This window comes from Macaca nemestrina, chromosome 3, assembly GCF_043159975.1.
Source record: "Macaca nemestrina isolate mMacNem1 chromosome 3, mMacNem.hap1, whole genome shotgun sequence".
Classification (NCBI taxonomy): Eukaryota; Metazoa; Chordata; class Mammalia; order Primates; family Cercopithecidae; genus Macaca; species Macaca nemestrina.
Window position 1 is genome coordinate 89,384,072 of NC_092127.1, and position 7,159 is coordinate 89,391,230.

Sequence of the window (7,159 nt, forward strand, 5' to 3'; positions counted from 1 at the left end):
GGTGGGACAGGCTTTTCAAAGTCAGCAAGGTTGGAAAATGTTAATGCCCTTTTCATGGAACTCCGCAATTCTACCTCTATGGATGGAAGCTGGGAAGCATGACTATTCTTATCCCATTAAGAACTGTGCTCCAGTTGGCTGTTTCAGTTTGGGAGACTCCATTAAGCTCACTCAGTCTACCCCAAATCAGTAAGCATGGTACCGAATGAAGGAAAAGAAATTAATCAAGGGAATAATGAGCCCTTGTAATGGCTCAACACCTGCTACACCAGAAGAGACTGGTTTTTGAAAACTCTGACTCCATCTTACTTGACACCTTTGCAGAGGTGCTATAAACTAGGAGAGATCAGTTAAAGGTAATGACAATGTTGGGAAATATTTCCTGATATTACTAAAGTTCTGTTCTGTGAATTGTTCCCTGAGAAATTAAACACCTTCTCATTGAGCCTGAGAACTAGCCCTGAATTTCATGAAAGATTGAAAAGGTCATCACCAGCAGGTCTATTTCTGCTCTCAAGAGAAACTGCTAATCCTCAGAGGCCAGCCCCTTCCCCACCCCTCAGAATAGCTATTGTAGCTCCCAGATGGTCAGAAGTTTTTTTTTTTTTTTAAGTTTTATCATTCTATATTATTTTAATGGTGTTTTTCCATTATGACCTTGTTCAATTATAAAATAAAATATGGGCTATCTAACTAAATAAGCTTTAGTAAATGCATAGAATTGTACACTGTGATATAGCTTAAAAGTGAGTGTAGAAGGGTGATATCAGCAAGATGGTAGAGGAGAAATTTTCAGCACTTGTTCCTTCACAGAAACACCAATTTGAACAACCATCCATGCATGAAAACATCTTCATAAGAGCTAAGGAATCCATATGAGATATTACAGCACTTGGGTGGAGCATAGAAATAAAGAAAAGACACCCTAAAGAAGGTAGAAAGAACAGTTTCACCTTATCTGCATCCCTCCTCCACACAGTATGGAGAAAGATACCCTCCACCTGGGGGAAGAAGAGTGAAGTGAGCACCTGACTTCAACATCAACTCTAGTTAACCCTGGCACCAGGTCCACTCCAATGGACCCAAGTGCCAAGCCCATCTCCATGGACTCAGGTGCCAGGCCTGCCCCAGCACCAGACCAGCCCCAGTGGACTCATACTTAAGTCATGCTCCAGCACCAGGTCAGCTCCTACGGAAACAAATTTCAGGCTCACCTTTGTGGACCCAGTCTCCAGGCTTGTCCCTGAAGACACAGACTCCAGGCCAATACTTATGGACCCAGTCATGAGCCCTGCCCCATTGAACTCAGGTTCCAGGCATACCCCTGCAGACCCTGGTGTGAGGTCAGTTCACCTAAGTACTCCAACAGGAACCACACACATGGACCCCACTAGATGGTCCACTCAAAATTTCTAGGCAAGGTGACTGGAGAATAGCTTTCTCTGTTGAAGATAGTTTGTAAATATTGAAAGAGGTATCTATTTCTTAAATGTGTAGACACCAATACAAAGACACAAGGATCATTAATAATCAGGGAAGCACACCACCACCAAAGGAACAAATTAAAACAAAGAAACCAAACCTAAAAAAATGAAAACGCATGAACTGTCTGACGAAGCACTCAAAATAATTGTCTTAAACAAGCTCCACCTAGCTACAAGAGAACACAGACAATGAAATAAAATCAGAAAAATAATACATGAACAAGATAAGTTTAAGAGACAGAAACCATAAACCATAAATACCAATGAGAAATTCTGGAGCTGAAGAACACAATGACTGAACTAAAAACCTCCATGGCATGCTTTAACAGTAGGCTCAGTCAAGCAGAAGGAAGAATCAGTGAGCTCAAAAATACATCACTAGAAATTATGAGAAACAAAAAGAAAAAAATGAAAAAGAGTGCATAAATCCTACAGAAGTTATAGTACACCATTGAGCAAACCAATATATGCATTATGAAAGTTTCAGAAGGAACAAAGAAAAAAGGGACAAAGAAAAAGGGAGCAAAGAAAAAGGGAGCCAAACTCAAAGAATTAAAGAACCTCAGATAAATAAAGAAATGGTCACTGGGACACATTACAATCAAATTCTCAAAAGTTAACTACAAAGGGAGAATTTTGAAAGCATTACGAGGAAAGTGACTGGTCACAAGTAAGGAACTCTCATAAAACCATCAGTGGACTTCTCAGAAGAAACCTTGCAGACCAGGAGAAAGTGTAATGCTATATTCAGAGTGCTGAAATATAAAAAAAACCTCTGTCACAAGGATACCATATTTAAGAGAGCTATCTTTCAGAAATAGACAGAGAGTCATAGACAAACAAAAGCAGAGAGAGTTCATTACTGCTAGACCTGCCTTACAAGAAACACTAAAGGGAGTTTGTCAGGTTGAAACAAAAGGATGCTAACTAACAATATGAAAACATAAAACTCACTGTAAAGATGAGAATATAGTCAAATTCAGAATACTTTAATAATGTAACAATGGTATATAAGTTACTTTGACCTCTAGTATGAAATATAAAACTATTAAAAATAACCATAATTACAATAATTGGTTAATGGATGGATAATATAAAAAGATGTAAATGGTGATGTCAAAAACACAGAATGTGGGAGGAGAAATTAAGCATAGAGTTTTTGTATGTGATCGGAATTAAGTTGTTATCAGTTAAGTTGTTATCAGCTTAAAACAGGCTGTCCTAACTATGAGATGATTTATGTAGGCTTGATGGTAATGACACAAAAAAAGTCTAGTAGGTATACAAAAGATAAAGGAATAAGCATAACACTGCAAAATCATCAAATCAGAAAGAAAGACATCAAAAGAAGAAGAAGAAAGGAACTACAAAATCATCAAAAAACAATTAACAAAAGACAATAGTAAATTCTTACCTCTCAATAATTATTTTAAATGTAAACAGATTAAAATATCTAATTAAAAGACATAGGGCCAGGCACTGTGGCTCACGCCTATAATCCTAGCACTTTGGGAGGCCAAGGTGGGCGGATCACCTGAGGTCAGGAGCTCAAAACCAGCCTGGTCAACGTGGTGAAACCCCAACTCCACTAAAAATACAAAAATTAGCCAGATGTGGTGATGGGTGCCTGTAATCCCAGCTACTCAGGAGGCTGAGGCAGGAAAATCGCTTGAACCCTGGAGGTGGAGGTTGCAGTAAGTTAAGATAATGCCACAGCACTCCAGCCTGGGTGAGAGAGCAAGACTCCGTCTCAAAGAAAAAAAAGAAAAAAAAAAAAAAGACATAGAGTGGCTGAGTGGATAAAAACAAAATTCAAATATATGCTCCTTAAAAGAGACTCAATTTAGTCCTAAGTACACACATAGGCTGAAAGTGCAGGGATGGAAAAAATATTTCATAAAAATGTTAACTAAAACAAAGCAGGGGTGGCTATACTTATATCAGACAAAATAGACTTTAAGTCAAAAACTATCACAAGAAACAAAGAAGGTCATTATATAATGATAAAGGTGTCAATTTATCAAGAATATGTAACAATTATAAATATATATTCACTCAACATTGGAGGACTTAAATATATAAAGCAAATATAAACAGAATTGAAGAGAGAGTAGACAGCAATACCATATGAACCAGTAATCTCACTTCTGAGTCTATATCTAAAATATCTAAAGGAAATGAAATCAGTATTCTTTTATTATTATTGTTACTGAGACAGGATTTTGCTCTGTTGCCCAGACTGAAGTGCAGTGGCATGATCATGGCTCACTGCAGCCTCCACCTCCTGGGCTCAGGTGATCCTCCTGCATCAGCCTCCTGAATAGCTGGGATTACAGGTACCTAACACCATGCTGGGCTAATTTTTATATTTCTTTTTGCTGTTTTTGTTTGTTTGTTTGTTTGTTTGTTTGTTTTTGTAGAGACAAGTTCTCACTATGGTGCAGAGGCTGGACTCCTGAACTCAAGCAATTTGCCTGCCTTGGCCTCACAAAGTGCTCAGATAACGGTCATGAGCCACAGTTTCCAGTCCTGAAATAAACATCTTGAAGAGATACCTACACTCTCATGTTCATTGTAGTATTATTCACAATAGCCAAGATATGAAATAAACTTAAGTGTCCATCAAATGATGAATGAATAAAGAAAACATGGCATGTATATACAATGAAATATTATTGAGCCTTAAAAAGGAAGGAAATTGCAACAATATGGATGAACTTGGAGAACACTATGCTAAATGAAACAGGATAGGCACATAAAGACAAATATTGCATGATTTCATATGTAGAACCTAAAAACGTCAAACTCATAAAAGCAGAAAGTAGAATGGTGGTTGCTACAGGTAGGGAGAAGTAGGAGAAATGAGATGTTGCTCAAAGAGTACAAAGCTTTGGCTATATAGGATAATAAGCTCTGGAGATCGAATACATAGCACGGTGACTATAGTTAGTAATACTGTATTGCACACTTTAAATTTCCTTTTTTGTTTTTTGTGTTTTTTTTGAGATGGAATGTCGCTCTGTTGCCCAGGCTGGAGTGTAGTGGCATGATCTCGGCTCACTACAAGCTCTGCCTCCTGGGTTCACACCATTCTCCTGCCTCTGCCTCCTGAGTAGCTGGGACTACAGGACCCCACCACCACACCCAGCTAATTTTTTGGCATAATTCAAATTTTCTAAGAGAATAGATCTTAAATATTCTCAGCACCAGAAAAAAAGCTAATTATGTGAGGTGATACATATGTTAAGTAGCTTGATTGTGGTAACAATTTCACAGTGTATGTATATATCAAAATATCACATTGTACACTTCAATATACACGATTTCTATTTGTCAATTGTACTTTAATAAGACGGGGGCGGGGAAGAAGACCCCCAAAAATGAGACGCATAAAATAAGTTGAAGAACAGTACATAAAATGTAATTTCAATTGTGTTATTAAAAAGAAAAGATAGGCTGGGCGCGGTGGCTCAAGCCTGTAATCCCAGCACTTTGGGAGGCCGAGACGGGCGGATCACGAGGTCAGCAGATCGAGACCATCCTGGCTAACATGGTGAAACCCCGTCTTTACTTAAAAAATACAAAAAAAAAAAAAAAAAAAAAAAAAAAAACCACTAGCCGGGCGAGGTGGCGGGCGCCTGTAGTCCCAGCTACTCGGGAGGCTGAGGCAGGAGAATGGCGTAAACCTGGGAGGCGGAGCTTGCAGTGAGCTGAGATCCGGCCACTGCACTCCAGCCTGGGCGACAAAGCGAGACTCCGTCTCAAAAAAAAAAATAAATAAAATAAAAAAAAAAAAATAAAAAGAAAAGATATTTTAGTATTCATGAAACATATCTGGACTGAGAAAATGGCTGCCATAGGGAAGAGGTGTGAGGACGTCAGGAGAGTGATAAGATACAGGAGATGTTTTTTTATTCAGAGGTTTTGAAAACATTGTTTGCTTTTCCACATGGGATTCTCCAGGTGACAGGATGCCATTTAGGAGGCTCATGCCTTGTATGTAATTTAAAACATTAAGCTCTTTATTTGTTTACTAAAGGTTGTACTTTAATTATAGGTCAGAAAGACTCCTAATGAAATAAATTAGTCTTTCACAAAACTGTTTTATATGCCTTTCACTTTTCAGAATGGCTATACCTTCCACCAAAGAATATAGTGAATCTTTCAAGTAACTAATATATATTTCTCTTGTTTGATCAATGCCCACCTACTTGGCACGTTGTTATTGACTCGTAGCAACACTGATTTTGCGGTAAACAGTTACAATAGTTTCTAGGCAAAGAATGCTTTGTATGGTAGACATACACTACACCCGAAAGTGAGACAAGTCATTCAGTGGCTGATCACAGTTGAAAGCAGAATCAATAAATCTCTGTAACATTGGGCTTGCCAAACAGAGCCCTGTTGCACTACAAATATACTGACTAGTGAGAGAGAGAGCCTCCAGGTCACATCATTCACTCCACACCCCCGACTATCTTCTTCTCGTCCAACTTTTTTTTTCCATGACCATATTGCAGTCTCTGCTGAAACTTAAGAAAGACTAAAAATCAGGGACAGCTGTTGTAGTTGGAAACAACCATGTTTTCTGTGTTATAGTGGCCATTGAGCCCGACAGCTGCACATATGCAAGGCCAGTCAGTGTTCACTTTAATAGAAGTGTCTTCTCTGTTTGGAAGAAAACAATGCCATCAGAACCTCAGATTATAAGCTGATACTGGGGGTTGGTTCATTTTTGCAGAAGAAATATTTTATCATTTGTTTCTTTCACACATATAAACTTAGATGATGGCACTTGCAGTTAATTTAAAGTCAAAGTGGGGAATCACATAGATATATGTATATATGTTTAAATATTTTATTTTTTCTTAAACTATAGAAGTTAATTTATTTTCTAATGTCTAATGTAGAGCCAATGATGATTTTGGTGTGAACACGGTGTTTGGAATTCTCTTGTTGCCTCTTTTATGTGAATGTCACTTTGTATTTTGTACAATTTCTTAATGTATTATGCATTATAGATTTATTTAAAGTAGAATTAATACTCTAAGATAGTTATAAAACAATCTGAGAGTAGCTTCCATTTAGATTATTACAATCTTTCCCCAAAGAATTAACTCTTTCATACATAACTCCTCAGCAACACTTCTGGTAGTTTACTGATACTAATACTTCTTAGTATTCATAGAAAAAAATGTATTAGTTCATTTTCACACTGCTGATAATGACATACCTGAGACTGGGAAGAAAAAGAGGTTTAATTGGACTTACAGTTCCATATGGCTGGGGAGGTCTCAGAATCATGGTGGAAGGTGAAAGGTACTTCTTACATGGTGGCAGCAAGAAAAAATGAGGAAGACGCAAAAGTGTTTTTTTGTTTTGTTTTGTTTTTTTGTTTGTTTTTTACATAAACCAATCAAATCTTGTGAGACTTATTCACTATCATGAGAATACCATGGAAAAGACTGGCCCTCATGATTCAGTTGCCTTCCCCAGGTCCCTCCCACAATACGTGGAAATTCTGGGAGATACATTTCAAGTTGAGATTTGGGTGGGGACACAGTCAAACCATATTAAAAAAAAGTACTCCCTTTTCACTCGATTTCACTGGCTTATATAATATATAATTAAATCAATATAATTGAAATAACAAGTACAACTGGCATTTACTAGCT

General features: G+C 37.6%; 1 long non-coding RNA gene across 3 annotated transcripts in view; it reads left to right on the plus strand.

Annotated features, from left to right (window-relative positions):
• Positions 1-4,417, plus strand: part of LOC105486364 (uncharacterized) — a 73,787-nt gene extending 69,370 nt beyond the window's left edge. For all 3 annotated transcript variants that reach the window (XR_011620567.1, XR_011620569.1, XR_011620566.1), the window contains exon 3: positions 3,905-4,417. This is a non-coding gene — a long non-coding RNA (uncharacterized lncRNA). The remainder of the gene's footprint in view (positions 1-3,904) is intronic.
• The last annotated feature ends 2,742 nt before the right edge of the window (positions 4,418-7,159 follow it).